The sequence below is a fragment of the Triticum urartu genome, chromosome 1A, assembly GCF_056163025.1.
Source record: "Triticum urartu cultivar PI428250 chromosome 1A, HENAU_Tu73, whole genome shotgun sequence".
In the NCBI taxonomy this organism is placed as follows: Eukaryota; Viridiplantae; Streptophyta; class Magnoliopsida; order Poales; family Poaceae; genus Triticum; species Triticum urartu.
This window is the reverse complement of record NC_141873.1, coordinates 593,658,585-593,678,258: the sequence shown is the minus strand read 5'-3', so window position 1 is coordinate 593,678,258 and position 19,674 is coordinate 593,658,585.

The window sequence follows — 19,674 nt, the reverse complement described above, 5'->3', positions numbered from 1 at the left end:
TGAGACCGGCAAGCAAGCCTTCATACTCTGCAGTATTGTTTGTTGCTTGCTCCTTGGGAAAGTGCATTTGGACTACGTACTTGAGGTGCTCTCCGGCGGGTGCGACAAGCAGCACGCCAGCGCCGGCACCTTGCAGCGAAAAGGCACCATCAAAGTACATCAGCCACTCTTTGCCTGCTTCCTTGACGGGGATGCTCATTTCTGGAATTTCTTCATCTGGTGTTGGCGTCCATTCTGCTATAAATTCTGCCAATGCTCTGCTCTGGATAGTTGAAGTGCTCTCAAACTTGAGGCCAAAGCTTGACAATTCCAGTGCCCACTCAACAATCCTGCCTGTCGCTTCTGGATTCTGTAGTATCCTCTTCAGCGGAAAGCGAGTGACAACTGTAATCTCATGTGCTTGGAAGTAATGGCGCAGCTTTCTCGAGGCCATGAGAAGGCCGAAAAGCAATTTCTGCACGCCAGAGTACCTTGATCTAGCCCCCTACAGAAGGGAACCGACAAAGTAAACTGGGCGCTGCACCATTTTCTTCTGTATCTCCTCGCGTATCTGCGCAGATCCATCTTTGTCGGGACCAGAGCTTGCCGGGGAAGCCCCTTGCTTGTCGCTGGATGCACTTGCCGTGGTTGCTGGCTCGTCATCTGCCTCCCTCTCTGCTACTAATGCAGCACTAACCACTTGATTGGTTGCCGCTATATACAGCAGCAACTTCTCTTGTGGCTTAGGTGCGACAAGTATTGGAGGGGAGGACAGGTATCTCTTCAAGTCTTGTAGCACAGCCTCCGCTTCCGGAGTCCATTTCATTGGACCTACCTTTTTCAATAATTTGAAAAATGGCAGGGCACGTTCAGCAGACCTAGAGATAAACCTGCTGAGAGCAGGCACGCAACCGGCAAGTCTTTGTACATCCTTGACGCGCTTTGGTGCTTCGATCTGCTCAATGGCCTTGATCTTGTCGGGATTGGCTTCAATTCCCCGCTGAGACACGAAGAACCCGAGAAGCTTGCCGGAGGGTACTCCAAACACACACTTCTCTGGGTTGAGCTTGAGGCTGATCTTGCGCAGATTTGCAAAGGTCTCGTCTAAATCTTGGATCAGAGTTGCCTTGTCCTTGCTCTTGACCACTATGTCATCCATATAGGCTTCCACATTTCTGTGTATTTGTGGCTCAAGAGCGACATGGACTACTCTTGCAAATGTTGAACCAGCATTTTTTAATCCGAAAGGCATCCGTATGAAACAGTACGTGCCACATGGAGTAATAAATGCAGTCTTCTCCTCATCTTCTTCTGCCATGAAGATCTGATGGTATCCTGAGTATGCGTCAAGAAATGAAAGCAAATCACATCCGGCTGTGGAGTCAACAATCTGGTCAATGCGCGGCAAAGGAAATGGGTCTTTGGGACAAGCTTTGTTAACATCGGTAAAATCGATACAAAGTCTCCATTTCCCATTTGCCTTGCGCACGAATACAGGATTGGCCAACCACATAGGATGGAGCACTCCTCTGACAAGGCCTGCTACTACCAACTTCTTGATCTCTTCTGCAATGAATTCTTGGCGCTCCACTGCTTGCTTCCTGACCTTCTGCTTGACGGGCCGCGCATGAGGACAAACGGCAAAATGGTGCTCAATTACTTTCCTGGGAACACCGGGGATGTCAGACGGTTGCCACGCAAACACGTCGACATTCGCCCGCAGGAAAGCAATGAGCGCGCTTTCCTATTTAGGGTCGAGAGTGGCACTGATGGTGAAGGTACCACCAGTGCCGTCCTCCTTGGCGGACACCTTCTTCGTCTCTAGCGGAGCTGCCATTGTCTTCTTACACTTGCCGGTGGAGCTCGATGGTGCGTCCTCGACGGCGGCGCAGCACTCGGAAGAGGTGCGCTTGCCGGAGTGGGCATCAGAACTCTTGCCGGACTTGGTCTTCTTCTTCCCCCCGGGAGCTTCAACGGCAAGTAACTTGCGATCTGCTGCGGCTGCTGCTTCCCGGTAGATCTTGTCGGCACAGATAAGAGCATCCTTCTTGTCGCCGGGAACAGAGATGACGCTTATCGGGCCTGGCATCTTCAGCATGTTGTATGCGTAGTGAGAGGCTGCCATGAACTTGGCGAGTGCTGGACGGCCAAGTATCCCATTGTAAGGCAATGGAATATCGGCAACGTCAAAAGTGACCCTCTCGGTCCTGAAGTTCAGCTCGCTGCCAAATGTTACCAGCAATGTGACCTTCCCCTTCGGCTTGCTCCTTCCCGGGTTGATTCCTTGGAATGTGCCGGTCTCTTCAAGCTCGCTGTCAGGGATCTAGAGTTTCTGGAGTACAGCGGAGGAGATCAGGTTCAAGCCGGCCCCGCCGTCAACTAGCATCTTAGTGACCTTGAGGTTGCGGATAGTTGGTGAAACCAACATCGGCAAGCACCCGACCGCAGTTGTGCGATCAGGGTGGTCCTCAATGTCAAAGATGATAGGCGTGCTGGACCATTTCAGAAGCTTGCGTGATTCGACAGGTGGTTCCGCTGCATTGACTTCCCGCACCCACTACTTGAGTTGGCGGTGCGAAGTATGCAGAGAAGCACCGCCGTCAACGCACAAGACTTCTGTGGCTTTCTGGAACTCCTGCTCACTGGTCTCAACATCATCCATGTCTTCGTCGTCGTCGTCGTCTTCATCCTTGTCGCGGCCGCGGGGAGGTCTGTCTCCTTGCCGCTGCTTGGCCTTGCCGCGGCGTCCTCCCCGGCCGGGGCGCTTCTTGCCAGATTCTCCAGCGCCTCCTTGGGCCCTCTCCTTGTCTCGTCGCTCGTACTCAGCCTTTTGCTGCTGGACAAGCTGCTCGACCTTCTTGCAGCTCTGGAGGTCGTGGCCCTTGGTGCGGTGAATCTTGCAGTACTGCTTGTCGGTGCCGTCCTGCTTGTCGGTGACCGCCACAGCCTGGCAGTTGGAGCATGCGGCAATCTCCTTGCCGGAGCTACCAACCTTGGCTTTCTTGGCGCCACCTTCGTTGCCGGACTGCTCAACGACTAGCACATCTTTGCCTTTCTTCTTCCTGTTCCGCCGCCGGTTTTTCTTTGTCGGGGCAGCATCCTCACTGTCAGATCCTCCTGCTCCTGTATTCTCTCCAGGGAGTTTCCTCCCTTCCTCAGCACGTGCACACTTGTCGGCCAGGGCATACAGCTCACTGACGTCTCTGATCTTGCACATCGCCATCTCCTCCCGCATCCTGCGGTTACGCACTTCTGATGGAACGCGCTGATGACCGCGGCGGGGTGGACATCTGGGATATTGTGCTGTACACGGCTGAATCTCTGAATGTACTTGCGCGGGGGCTCTCCTTCCTTATGGGCGAGCAGATGAAGGTCACTCTCTTGGCCATGAGGTTTTGTGGCCGCCTGTAAAGGCGCCGACAAATTGGTGGCATAGATCTGCCCAAGAGGATATGGAGTTGTCCGGCAAGTGCATGAGCCAGGACCTGACGTTGGGCTTGAGCACCAGCGGGAAGTAGTTGGCAAGGATCTTGTCGTCCCGTCCCCCGGCAGCCTGCACCGCGATGGTGTAGATGCTGAGGAACTCCGACGGATGCGACTTGCCGTCGTACTTCTCTGGTACGTCTGGCTTGAAGTTTTTCATGCTGGGCCACTGGACTTGCCGCAGCTCACGAGTGAACGCAGGGCAACCTACCGCGTATGGCAAGTCGCCTGGTTCCCCTGGCGCATGCATGTCGACAGAGGGCCCAGCGCGCTGGTCTGATTGACGTCGTGCTTCTCTTCGGCGCTCGATGCGAGTACGAGCGTCTTCTTGCTGTCGTTCGTGAAGAACTTGGCGCTGATCGCGGCGAGCTCATGGATCTGATGACGCGGTGGAGTCGCTGCCGAGGTGGATCCGGCGAGTCGGCGATCTTGGCCTTCGGGGTGGAGAGTGCACAGAGGTTGCACCCCCACCGGTCTTGTCGCCACCGGCTCGTGCCTGGCTGACTGGCTGCGGCTGCGACGTGCTCGGCTGCCGTTGAGTGTCGCCGTTGGCGAAGCCGATGAGACTCTGAATGGTGGACCTCCAGTCGTCGATCTTGTCTGCCGTTGGAGGGTAGTCCAGGAGCAGTTGAGCTCGCGCCAAAGCTTCTGCTGGAGTGGCGGGTGGTAGTGGCGAACGGTGCGAGGAGCGAGATATGCTCGGACTTCTAACTATGTTAAAAGGAGCGGTATCCCGTCCAGGCGACCGTGCCTCACTCGCGCCAGCAGGTTGGCGTGCATGGTGGTCTTGAGCACTTCGAGATCCACCAGCTCGATCTTGGTCCAGCAAGCGCATGGTACCGTGAGCACCATGACGCTGCCGGTCCCGCGCCTCATGAGATGGGCGCGGTGCATGTACGGACGCCGAGGTCTTGGAGTGCGCCCGGTCGTTGTGGGAGCCGGTTACGCCGCCGATGGGCAACGCAGCCTTGTCCTTGGACCTGGCAGCACCGTGAGCTCCCTCGTCGACGCCCGTTCTTCCGTCGGCGTCTGCCCCATCAGCCGTTTGCTCCGACGGTGGTGGGTAAGGCGCGGACGGAGCAGCTGCCTCCGAAGCCTTCTTCTTCGGCGGCATGTTGATGAAGATGATGAAGATCTAGCTCGCGTGAACGCCGGATCTGGTTCACACAACCTCGACGCCCGCTACCTGGCGCGCCAAAGATGTCGGGGGACTGATCCACGAACACCTATAGGACCGGCGGGCCGAGTCCCTTTCGGTTCGGCGGGGGCGGAGATCGTGCAAAGAGCGGATCGAGGCGAAACACACGAGCAGTTTACCCAGGTTCGGGTCGCACGGATGCGTAAAACCCTACTCCTTCTTTGTGGTTTGTATTGAGTTCTTGCTCGGGAGCGCGGTGTGCCAAAGTACACACCAGCAGCTAACGAGACCGAGCGTGAGTGTTCTGTTTCTCCTGAACCCCCCTCTACGTTGCGCATGGGCCTCCTTTTATATGCTCAAGGGGTCACCGACAGGTGGCAACGAAGGCAAAGGGTAAAAATGGACAGGTGCTGCGGTAGGCACAGCTACCTACTACAGTGTATCATACCTAACCCTGACGGCAGGGGACAAGGGCATTAAATGCCCATCCGTGTCGCCTAAATAGTGCAAAAGGGACCATCAGGGACGCCACCGCTCGCCACGATGGCAATCTTGTCAGCGCCGCTCGCCACCGTGCACCGCTGGCTGCACAGCCTCCCGCCACGCACGCCTGGAAGGGTCCCAGAGCGACACGTTGGTGGATGTGCTGGAGCGCGGGCACGGAGTGGTGGCTTGCCACGGCAGGCGCCTTGCCGCGGTCGTTGTCTTATCGCGTCCGGGAGCTTGTCGCTCGCCGGGCCTTGCCGGGACGCGTGGTGCGCCGCGGCAAGTTCCTTGAGATGCCTTGGGTGGTCTTCCCGGCAAGCTCCTCTTGCCGGGGTCTTGTGGCGCCTTGGTTGGCCTTCCCGCCAAGCTCCTCTTGCCGGGGTCTTGTCTCTTTGACTTGGATACTTTGTTCTTGAATGGCTCCAAAGGAACCATGGAGGACCTTGGCGGTCACCCGGCAGGCCCTGCCGCGGGATGCTGCGACTGCCCGTGCACAAGTTCGGGATACTAGGGTACCCCTACTCTAGTACACCGACACAAATATACTTATGTTCACTTTGCCATCCTTCTTATCTGCCAATCACTTGGGGTAGTTCCGCTTCCAGTGACCAGTCCCTTTGCAGTAGAAACACTTAGTCTCAGGCTTAGGTCCAGACTTGGGCTTCTTCACTTGAGCAGCAACTTGCTTGCTGTTCTTCTTGAAGTTCCCCTTCTTCCCTCTGCCCTTTTCTTGAAACTAGTGGTCTTGTCTACCATCAACACTTGATGTTTTTCTCGATTTCTACCTTCGTCAATTTCCGCATTACGAAGAGCTTGGGAATCGTTTCCGTTATCCCTTGCATATCATAGTTCATCACGAAGTTCTACTAACTTGGTGATGGTGACTAGAGAATTCTGTCAATCACTATCTTATCTGGAAGATTAACTCCCACTTGATTCAAGCGATTGTAGTACTCAGACAATCTGAGCACATGCTCACTAGTTGAGCGATTCTCCTCCATCTTTTAGCTATAGAACTTGTTGGAGACTTCATATCTCTCAACTCGGGTATTTGCATGAAATATTAACTTCAACTCCTGGAACATCTCATATGCTCCATGACGTTCAAAATGTCTTTGAAGACCCGATTCTAAGCCATTAAGCATGGTGCACTAAACTATCAAGTAGTCATCATATTGAGCTAGCCAAACGTTCATAACGTCTGCACCTGCTCCTGCAATAGGTCTGTCACCTAGCGGTGCATCAAGGACATAATTCTTCTGTGCAGCAATGAGTATAAACCTCAGATCACGGATCCAATCCGCATCATTGCTACTAACATCTTTCAACACAATTTTCTCTAGGAACATATCAAAATAAACACAGGGAAGCTACAACGCGAGCTATTGATCTACAACATAATTTGCAAAATACTACCAGGACTAAGTTCATGATAAATTTAAGTTCAATTAATTTACTTAAAGAACTCCCACTTAGATAGACATCCCTCTAATCCTCTAAGTGATTACGTGATCCAAATCAACTAAACCATGTCCGATCATCACGTGAGATGGAGTAGTTTTCATTGGTGAACATCATTATGTTGATCATATCTACTATATGATTCACGCTCGACCTTTCGGTCTCCGTGTTCCGAGGCCATATCTGCATATGCTAGGCTCGTCAAGTTTAACCTGAGTATTCTGCGTGTGCAAAACTGGCTTGCACCCGTTGTAGATGGACGTAGAGCTTATCACACCCGATCATCACGTGGTGTCTGGGCACGACGAACTTTGGCAACGGTGCATACTCAGGGAGAACACTTCTTGATAATTTAGTGAGAGATCATCTTATAATGCTACCGTCAATCAAAGCAAGATAAGATGCATAAAGGATAAACATCACATGCAATCAATATAAGTGATATGATATGGCCATCATCATCTTGTGCCTGTGATCTTCATCTCCGAAGCACTGTCATGATCACCATCGTCACCGGCGCGACACCTTGATCTCCATCGTAGTATCGTTGTCGTCTCGCCAATCTTATGCTTCTACGACTATCACTACCGTTTAGTAATAAAGTAAAGCATTACATCGCGATTTCATTGCATACAATAAAGCGACAACCATATGGCTCCTGCCAGTTGCCGATAACTCGGTTACAAAACATGATCATCTCATACAATAAAATTTAGCATCATGTCTTGGCCATATCACATCACAACATGCCCTGCAAAAACAAGTTAGACGTCCTCTACTTTGTTGTTGCAAGTTTTACGTGGCTGCTACGGGCTTAAGCAAGAACCAATCTCACCGACGCATCAAAACCACAACGATAGTTTGTCAATTTGACTCCGTTTTAACCTTCGCAAAGACCGGGCGTAGCCACACTTGGTTCAACTAAAGTTGGAGAGACAGTCGCCCGCAAGCCACCTATGTGCAAAGCACGTCGGGAGAACCGGTCTCGCGTAAGCGTACGCGTAATGTTGGTCCGGGTCGTCTCGTCCAACAATGCCGCCGAACCAAAGTATGACATGCTGGTAGGCAGTATGACTTATATCGCCCACAACTCACTTGTGTTCTACTCATGCAAATAACATCAAACCATAAAACCTAGGCTCGGATGCCACTGTTGGGGAACGTAGTAATTTCAAAATTTTCCTACGCACACGCAAGATCATGGTGATGCATAGCAACGAGAGGAGAGTGTGATCTACGTACCCTTTGTAGATCGACAACGGAAGCGTTTGGTTGATGTAGTCGTACGTCTTCACGGCCCGACCGATCAAGCACCGAAACTACGGCACCTCCGAGTTTTAGCACACGTTCAGCTCGATGACGATCCCCAAACTCCGATCCAGCAAAGTGTCGGGGAAGAGTTCCGTCAGCGCGACGGCGTGGTGACGATCTTGATGTACTACTGCTGCAGGGCTTCGCCTAAACTCCGCTACAATATTATCGAGGACTATGGTGGCTGGGGGGGCCGCACACGGCTAAGAATAAGATCACGTGGATCAACTTGTTTCTTTGGGATGCCCCTTGCCTCAGTATATAAAGGATGGAGGAGGAGGAGGCCGGCCAAGGTTGGTGCGGCCAGGATGTGGAGTCCTACTAGGACTCCAAGTCCTAGTAGGAGTCCACCAAGAGGGGAGGAAGGGAGAAGGAAGTGGAGGAGAAGGAGAGGTGGCCGGCCCCCTTTTCCCTAGTCCAATTCGGACTAGAGGGGAGGGGGGGGCGCAGCAGCCCCTTGGCCCTTTCTCCTCTTCCCACTAAAGCCCATCAAGGCCCATTGCTTCTCCCGTAACTACCCGGTACTCCGAAAAATACCCGAATCACTCGGAACCTTTCCGATGTCCGAATATAGTCGTCCAATATATCAATCTTTACGTCTCGACCATTTTGAGACTCCTCGTCATGTCCCCGATCTCATCCGGGACTCCGAACTCCTTCGGTACATCAAAACTCATAATATAACTATCATCGAAACCTTAAGCGTGCGGACCCTACGGGTTCGAGAACAATGTAGACATGACCGAGACACGTCTCCGGTCAATAACCAATAGCAGGACCTGGATGCCCATATTGGCTCCTACATATTCTACGAAGATCTTTATCGGTCAGACCGCATAACAACATACGTTGTTCCCTTTGTCATCGGTATGTTACTTGCCCGAGATTCGATCGTCGGTATCTTAATACCTAGTTCAATCTCATTACCGGCAAGTCTCTTTACTCGTTCCGTAATACATCATCTCACAACTAACTCATTAGTTGCAATGCTTGCAAGGCTTATGTGATGTGCATTACCGAGAGGGCCCAGAGATACCTCTCCGACAATCGGAGTGACAAATCCTAATCTCGAAATACGCCAACCCAACATGTACCTTTGGAGACACCTGTAGAGCTCCTTTATAATCACCCAGTTACGTTGTGACGTTTGGTAGCACACAAAGTGTTCCTCCGGCAAACGGGAGTTGCATAATCTCATAGTCATAGGAACATGTATAAGTCATGAAGAAAGCAATAGCAACATACTAAACGATCGGGTGCTAAGCTAATGGAATGGGTCATGTCAATCACACCATTCTCCTAATGATGTGATCCCGTTAATCAAATAACAACTCTTTTGTTTATGGTTAGCAAACATAACCATCTTCGATTAACGAGCTAGTCAAGTAGAGGCATACTAGTGACACTTTGTTTGTCTATGTATTCACACAAGTAGTATGTTTCCGGTTAATACAATTCTAGCATGAATAATAAACATTTATCATGATATAAGGAAATAAATAATAACTTTATTATTGCCTCTAGGGCATATTTCCTTCAATTTTCACCTTTTACAGGATGTTAAGTTTTTTCATAGTTTGACTCTATGCGGGATCTAAACTCCCTCACCTTTGACAGGCTTGGCAGGCGCAGTCCGGATCGATTAACTGTCCGGCTCCCTTGCCCGAAGACCCAGCCCCTACTCTCCTAGTGAAGCTACTGGTTCCGGCGCCTTATGTGGTGACGGAGAAGAAGGCCAAGAAGAAGAAGGCCACGGGACTCGAAAGAGTGCCCGTAATGTGGTGGTGTCAGACTCGTCAGCCGACGAGTCCGAGACGCTCTCCTCCCGTGAGAACGAGGAGGAGGAAGAAGAAAACTCTCCCCCTCCAGCGGGGGGCGGAAAGAAAAGGAAGGCCTCCCCAACGGGGGAGGCCGAAGGGTCCAGGAAGAGGAAGACCCCTCCACCAAACTACTCTCCCGACGCCGAAGAGGATGAAGAGGAGTGGACAGATAGGGCCAAGCGTCTGGCAAAATCGTAAGTATTCGGATATCAGAGTAACTCATGACGTTCCTTTGTTGCACAACTTTCCCTAATGTCGAACATAATTATGCAGCCCGCCCCGGGCCGAACTCAACAAGTCATCGAGCGGCCCCCTGGATTCATCGGACGTGAACTCAGTTTTGCCCGTTGTCTCCCCCCGCACTGCGGATGACGCCGAAGTGGCGTCGCAACGAGCTCCGGGGCAGGAGGAGGTGGTCCTGGAGGAGCCGCAAGGCGACCTCCCGGACCCCAGAAGTAAAGGGGACAAGACCCCCCAGGGTTCCAAGTCCGGCTTTGTGCCGGACACCACACCGGAATCTTCAACAGTTCCGGACCGCGGTAGGCGAACTCCTTCCAAGAGGAGCAAGCCTTCTGAGCCGGCGGCCTCCGTCCAACCAGAGGTGCCGGACAATCTGCTAGAGGTGCTTGACGGCGCCTTCATCGACGAGGAGCACCGTACTATTATGAGTACGGTGATCCAGAAGGTTCAGTCCGCCAAGAGCGGACTGAGTGAAGCTTGCGCTAGCCTTCTAACAGGCTTCGAGGTAAGTAAAAAATATGTAAGAATATAACCGCATAGACAATAGCCCCTGATGCTCTGTTTGGCGTTCGGAAAGAAAAGCCGAATAGAGGTCTATTAAATTTCGCAGGAGTCTAACAACAAAGAGTGAATATGCGTATGCAGGCTTCGCTGCTAGCCACCGCCGCACTGACTGCGGAGGTGGATGCCCTGAAACATGGACTCGAGCGGACCGAGCAAGAGCTCGGCCTTGCCAAGCGGCAGCTCGAGGAGAAAGAAGGTAAGAAATACCTTACAGAAAAAAGTGCCTATAAAAAGACGTGATTGCAAAAAATAACAGGATTGTACTGCTTATTGTAGGGGCCACGACTGAGGTGGCGACCCTCAAGCAGGCGTTGTCCAAGGTCGAAAAGAAAGCGGCCGCGGAGCGCACCGAGCGAGAGAAACTTGAGGCCCAGGTCGGCGAGGTGCAGCAAGAGCTTCAGGCTCTCATGAAAAAACATGAGAGTTTGGAGCTTGAGTCAAAGACGCAAGCATCCGAGCTCGCGGCGGCCCTGGAGACTGCCAAGGCCGAAGCCCAAAAGGCCCTCCAAGAATTGGAGGAGATGAAGAAGATTGCAGCGGGTAAGGCATTCTTTATGCAAAGCAGAAATATAAAAGTAAACTACTTGTTACTTACCCGAATCCGGAGCTCTCCAGGGGCATTCGCAGATCTTCCCCGCAGCGTATCCGACGCCGCCGCATTCTACCAAGCTGAAGAGGGCAGCTCGACGGAGAAGGTGTTCTGGTCTCAGTATGCTGAGGCCGGACACGCTGTGCCCTTGAGCGACCAGCTGAAACAGCTGGTCGAGCTCCACAAGGCGGCCGAACAGGCCATGAAGGGCTTCATAGTTCAGCTGTGGCCCGGAGAGGCCCTGCCTGGGAGCTACTTCGGGCTGGTGCGGCAGCTGGTGGAGGCTTGTCCAAGGCTCGAGGTCATCAAGTGCTCCGTCTGCATCGAAGGTGCCCGTAGGGCCCTTGCCCGTGCAAAGGTGCACTGGGGTAAGCTAGACGGTGAAAAGCTTGTGAGGGACGGGCCGCCGCCGGGGAAGGAGCATCGCAAGCCCGAGAACTACTATAAGGATGTTCTTGCGGGTGCCCGCCTTGTGGCGGATGAATGTACCAAGGATGTAATATTTGAATGAACTCGCTCGTGTTTATCCTGTGCGCTGAAAACTTGTTCATATGCGCTAAGCAATGCTTGAATTTAAAATATTACTTTTTGTGCGGCCATTTATCAAAAAATTGAGAGATGGCCAGTCGTCGGCTTCTGCCCCCATGCCACTAGTGCTGGGGTGTTCAGGATAAACCTGAGCGCTCTTTTTCCCATGATTGGGTCCGTCGAGGGAGGCGCTCAGCACAACGAACAAGGCAATCGGACTATAATGCTTGAACACTCTCACTTAGCCATAGAACTTTATAATTTTAAATTTCGGTGGAGCCCCTAGTTCGGAAGACCGAGTTCGGGGCGCTATCCACGCCTTGGCCGGACAAAGCCAGCTCCTCGCTCGAAGCGGCATAAGTCTTTAGGGACTCGAAAAACCTCATGATAGTCAGTTTTAGCTTTCTCCACTGAGGTGCTTAACCCAGCTGAACCAGGGCACAATCGCAGTGGTTCTCCTAGTGCTACCTTAGCTGATAGAGCGGAACATAAGGCACCAAAACATAGGAGCCGGGCAAACCCAACTATTGACCCAAATCATGATTCGGAGCCGATTCATATAGTGCTATAAGTTCGGGGTGCCGCACTTGTGAAAGTGTACGAACTTCTCACACCATTATGAGGGGTACTGAAGCCCCTGGCGTGTTTGTCGTACCATGGTGTACGGGTGCAATCATGTCATTTAATAAACATATATATGAAAAGAGGATAATGCAAAAAAATAGACAAAAAGCTATGCATTGTTTATAGAGAGGCTATTTATCAAAGCCGAACGATACAAGTAGTGCGATAAGCAAAAAGATATCGGACTATTTAACATGTCCTGATCAGGGGCAGGCCGCGGAATTGTATTCAAAACAGGTATACCGCTCGTAACAGAGACCACATGGGAGTTCCATAATGCGGCATGGCTTGTCTGCCTCCCTGGATCTTGCATCGTTTGTGCGGCAGTCGAATTGCCGAACAGGTCGTCCGAAGTATGGAGTCCTGAAAGTAAGAAAAAATTAAAAAAAAAATCGGCAACCCCTAGTACGTTTTAAGCCGTATTTTGGGCGTGCCATTATTGTGCCTCTTCCCCTGTGCCCATGGTATTTCAAGGGCGTAGTTATGTACGCGAGGTACTGGTTTCGCTATGTCGCGAAAGCTGGGGTTGGGGCCGCATTGCTACGCTTGCTCAGAGTGTGCTAGGCGGTCCTGGTGTGGGTTACTCCGGGCGCGCTTGGCAGTGTCTGGCTTTTTAATGGCCGAACTGGAGAATTGCCTGAGAAGGCTACTTTGTACCTCCGCTGCGAGAGCCGCCGTATGCTCCTCCGTACGGAGGGAGCGTTTGGTGTTTCCGTTGACCGTAATTACTCCTCGAGGGCCTGGCATCTTGAGCTTGAGATATGCGTAGTGCGGCACCGCATTGAACTTTGCGAATGCGGTTCGTCCGAGCAGGGCGTGATAGCCACTGCGAAACGGGACTATATCGAAGATTAACTCTTCGCTTCGGAAATTGTCCGGGGATCCGAAGACCACGTCAAGTGTTACTGAGCCTGTACAGTTGGCTTCTACACCTGGTATAACGCCTTTGAAGGTCGTTCTTGTGGGCTTAATCCTTGAAGCATCTATGCCCATTTTCCGCACTGTATCCTGATAAAGCAGGTTCAGGCTACTGCCGCCGTCCATGAGGACTCTTGTGAGATGAAATCCGTCGATGATTGGGTCGAGAACCAATGCGGCGAAGCCGCCATGACGGGTGCTAGTGGGATGGTCCCTTCGATCAAAAGTGATCAGGCAGGAGGACCATGGGTTGAACTTTGGGGCGACTGGCTCCATCGCGTATACGTCCTGTAGCGCACGCTTCCGCTCCCGCTTGGGAATGTGGGTTGCGTATATCATGTTCACCGTCCGCACTTGTGGGGGAAAGCCCTTCTGTCCATTGTTGTTCGGCGGCTTGGGCTCCTCGTCGTCGCTGTGCAGCCCCTTGTCTCTGTTTTCGGCCCTTAACTTGCCTGCCTGCTTGAACACCCAACAATCCCTGTTAGTGTGATTGGCTGGCCTTTCGGGGGTGCCATGTATCTGGCACAAGCGATCGAGTATTCGGTCCAAACTGGACGGGCCCTGAGTATTCTTTTTGAATGGCTCTTTCCGCTGACCGGATTTATAGCCTTTGAATCCGGCATTGACTGTCATGTCTTCATTGCTGTCGCTGTTAACACGGCGTTTTTGCTTATTCCGACGTGTCCTGCCACTTTTGTCCTTGGTATCCGAATTACCAGGGTTCTTTGATAAGTTGTTACTGCGAGCTAGCCAGCTGTCTTCTCCCGCGCAAAAGCGGGTCATGAGTGTCGTGAGGGCTGCCATGGATTTCGGCTTTTCCTGTCCCAGGTGCCGGGCAAGCCACTCGTCGCGGATGTTATGCTTGAAGGCTGCTAGGGCCTCTGCGTCCGGACAGTCGACTATCTGGTTTTTCTTTGTTAGGAACCATGTCCAGAATTGTCTGGCCGATTCCTCTGGCTGCTGAATTATGTGGCTTAAGTCGTCGGCATCCGGCGGTCGCACGTAAGTGCCCTGGAAGTTGTCGAGGAATGCGGCTTCCAGGTCCTCCCAAGAACCGATTGAGTCTGCTGGCAAGCTGTTAAGCCAATGCCGGGCCGGTCCTTTAAGTTTGAGCGGGAGGTATTTGATGGCGTGTAGATCATCGCCGCGTGCCATGTGGATGTGGAGGAGATAATCCTTGATCCATACCGCCAGATCTGTTGTGCCATCGTATGATTCGATGTTTATGGGTTTGAAACCCTCTGGGATTTTATGATCCATTACTTCATTCGTGAAGCATAGCGGGTGTGCGGCGCCTCTGTACTGGGCTATATCACGACGCAGCTCGGAAGAGCTATGTCTGTTGTGTTCGGCCCGGCCGGATTTGTTGTATCCGGAGTGAAGATCATTGTCACATGTCGTAGGGCGCCTGCGCGATCCGTAGATCGATCTTGTTTGTCTTGCCTTATCCTCCATATGTCTCGCAGGTCGGGCGCATTTTCCCGTGCCTTAGTTGAGCGGCGTCGGGGCATGGCTTGAGTGGAGGGCCGAGAGGCCTCTCTGTCGCGGTCGCGAGGTGGCCGGTCTGCCATGTCATGCGCTGGTGATGTAGGTGCTTCCTCCTCTGATCGGGGTAGCGGCCTGCGCTTCGGGTAACTCTTGGAGGGGCGTTCGAGTTCATACTCTTCGGCCACAAGGACTTCAGTCCATCTGTCAGCTAGCAAATCTTGGGCAGCTCTAAGCTATTGCTGCTTTTTCTTGAGGCTGCTTGCCGTGGCTAAAAGCCTGCATTTAAAACGCTCTTGTTCGGCGGGGTTTGATGGTATGACGAATTCGTCGTCATCGAGGCTTGCCTCGTCTTCGGAGGGAGGCGTATAGTTATCATCCTCGACCTCTCGGTCTGCCGCTCTCTCATGAGGGCTGGCTTCTCCATCTTCCTGTGCCGAATCTTGCCGAGGTGGGTGTTCTTCGGTGCTATCCGGGGTAGTATTATCTCCCGTGCCGGAATCACCGTTTTTTCTTTGGCGGGATTTAGAGCGGCGCCGCTGACGTCGGCGCTTTGGCTGTTTCTTGGGGGTGTCATCCCCCACTGTTCCATCGCCATCTCCATCTTTTGGAGTATCCACCATATATATGTCATATGACGAGGTGGCCTTCCAGCGCCCTATAGGTGTTGGTTCCTGTTCGTCTCCTACATCGTCGTCCATGCCGTCGATGTCTTCGGAGCTGAAGTCAAGCATGTCAGTTAGATCGTCGACAGTGGCTACAAAGTGGGTGGTGGGTGGGCTTTGAATTTCCTCATCGTCCGTATCCCACCCTCGTTGACCGTAGTCCGGCCAGGGCTCTCCTGATAAAGAGAGAGACCTAAGAGAATTCAGGATGTCGCCAAAAGGCGAATGCTGAAAGATGTCTGCGGCGGTGAACTCCATTATCGGCGCCCAATCGGATTCGATCGGCAGGGGCGCGGGGGGTTCGGAGTTCGGAGAGGAATCCGGCTCCTTGGAGTCACGGGCCATGCGGAGTGCGGGGATGGAGTTCGGCTCGATCGCTTTCGGGATCGCAGCCCCCGAGGTGACGTCCAACTACTCATCCTCGATTAGCGCAATAGGCTTCGAGTTAGGGGTCGGAACCAATGCGTGTGCGGCCTCCAAGGCGCTGTTCGGCGGCAGAGCTATATCATGCCCATCGAGACAGTGTGACGCGCTTGGCTGTGGCTCGAATCCGTCGAAGATCAAGTCCCCGTGGATGTCAGCCGTGTAGTTTAGGCTTCCAAACCTGACCTGATGGCCAGGGGCGTAGCTTTCGATCTGCTCAAGGTGGCCAAGCGAATTGGCCTGCAGAGCGAAGCCGCCGAAGACGAAGATCTGTCCGGGGAGCAAAGTCTCACCCTGGACCGCATCGTTGTTGATGATCAAAGGAGCCATCGGGCCTAAAGGCGACGACACAGAGGAACTCTCAATGAAAGCACCAATGTCGGTGTCAAAACCGACGGATCTCGGGTAGGGGGTCCCGAACTGTGCGTCAAGGCTGGATGGTAACAGGAGACAAGGGACACGATGTTTTTACCCAGGTTCGGGCCCTCTCGATGGAGGTAATACCCTACTCCTGCTTGATTAATATTGATGATATGGGTAGTACAAGAGTAGATCTACCACGAGATCAAGGAGGCTAAACCCTAGAAGCTAGCCTATGGTATGATTGTTGTGTATGGAGTTGATTGCCTACGGACTACAACCCTCCGGTTTATATAGACACCGGATAGGGTTAGGGTTACATAGAGTCGGTTACAATGGGAGGAGATCTTGAATATCCGCATCGTCAAGATTGCCTTCCACGCCAAGGAAAGTCCCATCCGGACACGGGACGAAGTCTTCAATCTTGTATCTTCATAGTCCAGGAGTCCGGCTACCCGAACACCCCCTAATCCAGGACTCCCTCAATCGCTATGAATAATCTTAAGGATGATAGAACCAAGATCGTTCCCTCTAAGACGAGGGGGGTAAGGAACTGTTATCTAGCTCTGCACTTGATTCACCTTATGTTTTGAGTAAGCTTGCAACACCACCACCTGCTATTAATCCTGGTATGTCGCAAGTAATTGATGATGCGACTTCCGCTATGAACGATGCTATTGATGATGCTAGTACTTTGCCTGATAAGAATGTGCCACTAGGTGAATTTCTTGATGAAAAACTTGCTAGAGCTAAAGAATTTGAGAATGCTGAAACTGATGAAATTACTGAAATTGATGAAGTTATTAAAACTGAAAATTATGGAACACCTAATCGATCTAGCTCTCCTAGACATGAATTGCCTAAGATACCTAAGGGCTATGTTATGGCTGGAGAGGTATCTAGGGAATTTATTACTTGTAAGGACAGAGATGATCTTAAGAAGTTACTAAGTTGAAAGAAAAATCTTTGAATGCTAGAATGAAATATGATCTTAAGTTTACTACTTCACCTATCTTTATTACTGATAAGGATTATAAATTCTCTGTCGATCCTGGGTTAATTACTTTGGTTGAATCTGATCCTTTCCATGACTGTGAAACTGAAACTGTTGTGGCACATCTTACTAAATTAAATGATATAGCCACCCTTTTTGCTCATGAGGAAAAAATCGCAATTACTACATTCTTAAGTTATTTCCTTTCTCATTAAAGGGTGATACTAAGATATGGTATAATACTCTTGCTCCTGGTTGTGTGCATAGTCCCCGGGATATGATTTATTAATTCTCTAAAAAAGATTTTCCTTCTCATAAGAAACAAGTTACTTTACAGGAAATATTTAACTTTGTGCAAATTTAAGAAGAGAATCTCCCTCAAGCTTGGGGGAGGATTCTCCAATTACTTAATGCTTTGCGTGATCATCCTCTTAAGAAAAACGAAATACTTGATATCTTCTATAATGGACTAACCGATGCTTCTAGGGACTACCTAGATAGTTGTGCTGGTTGCGTTTTCAGGGAATGAACTATTGAACAAGCTAAAGAACTATTGAATAATATAATGAAGAATGATAATGATTGGACTCTTCTTGAACCACAGCCTAAACCCACTCTGAAGAAGAGGGGTATTTTATTTGTCAGTCTTGAAGATATGTAAGAAACAAAGAAATGTATGATGGAAAAAGGTATTAAAGCTGAAGATGTTAATAATTTACCACCTATTGAAGAAATACATGGTCTTGACACACCACCATGGGTGTTAGAGGTAAATTCTCTTACAAAGTTTTGTGAAGGTGACATTCCCTATAATAAATCTCCTAGTCAATGCTTGTATGAATTTGAAAATTACATTATTAAGCAAGATCATTTCAATGCAAATGTTATGAAACAATTGAAGTGAAATGCTTGCATGATTGATCTCTTGAGTGACCTATTGCTTAGAAATATTAATGATGTCAAAGGTGTAGGTAAAAATGCTTCTATGGTTCAAACTCAGATAGAACAAGTTGCTAAATCTCAAAGTGAATTGCTCAATGAAATGGATAATAATATGAATGATCATGTTGTTAGAGTAATGACTAGAGGGGGTAGAATGACTCAGGAGCCACTTTATCCTGAAGGTCACCCTAAAAGAATTGAACAAGACTCTCAAAGAATTAATATTGATGCACCTAGCCATCTAAAAGAAAAAGGAAAAGAAAAATGATAGGACTTTGCATACTTCTAGTGAACCTGGTGTAAAAAAACCTTCTAAGGATAGTAATGATGTTTCTATTTCCGATGCTGAAACACAATCTAGCAATGAACATTCACCTAGTGATAATGACAATGATGATGTTCATGTAGATGCTCAACCAGACAATGATAAAGAACCTGATAATGATGTTGTAATAGAACCTACTGTTGATCTTGATAACCCACCTTTCAAAAATAAACATTATGGTAAGAGAGATTTTGTTGCTAGAAAACATGGTAAAGAAAGAGAACCATGGGTTCAGAAACCCATGTCTTTCCCACCTAAACCATCTATGAATAAGGATGAGGAAGAATTTGAATGCTTTCCTGAAATGCTTAGGCCAATCTTTTTGCGTACTTGTTTGACTGGTGTTTTAAAGATGGCCCCTTATGCTAAATACATGAAAGATATTGTCACTAATAAAAGAAAAATACCTGAAGCTAAAATCTCCCCCATGCTTGCAAACTATTCTTTTAAGGATGGAGTACCTAAGAAACTAGGAGATCCAGGAATACTAACTATACCATGCTCCATTAAAAGAAATTATGTCAAAACAGCATTGTGTGATTTAGGAGCCAGTGTTAGTGTTATGCCTTTCTCTTTATATAAAAGACTTGATTTGAATAAACTCACTCCCATTGAAATATCATTGCGAATGTCTGACAAATCAACTGCCATACCTATCGGTGTTTGTGAGGATGTGCCCGTTGTAGTTGCAAATGTTACTATCTTAACAGACTTTGTTATGCTTGATATGCTCGAGGACGACAAAATGTCAATTATCCTTGGTAGAACATTTTTAAATACTGCAGGGGCTATTATTGATTGCAACAAAAGCAATGTCACTTTTCGTATCAATGGTAATGAACAGCTTCTGCAGTTTTTTGAGCAACCCCTAAAGAGCTTCACAAAAAACAGGGAGTTGTACCCTAGATTTTAATGTTTTTACGGAGCGGCATATCATGAAGCTACTTCATTTGTATTGTGGTTTCTAGAGCGGAGCTGAATTTTAGACAGTGAAGCAGTCCCAAATAGGCCCTTATAACCAGTGGGTAGATTAATGCTATGGTTACAAAAGAGGGATATTAACAATATGAAAATGTGTCATCGTCAAGAGGACGCATTTAACATAGCATCTAGTAAATACTGTTTTTATGCATGAAAATTAATCTAAGTGGAGTAACTCTATTGTTAATGTGCATAGCACAATGAAATGGGAGTAGTTCGAGGAGGTGGCATTTTAATGCGATCTTTATTTTAATTGATTTTCTCACCTGAACAGTTTATTTGTTTATGTTACATTTTTAGTGGTCAGAAAAGCATTATCGGTGTAGGAGGGACAATCATTGCCATTCTACTACATGTA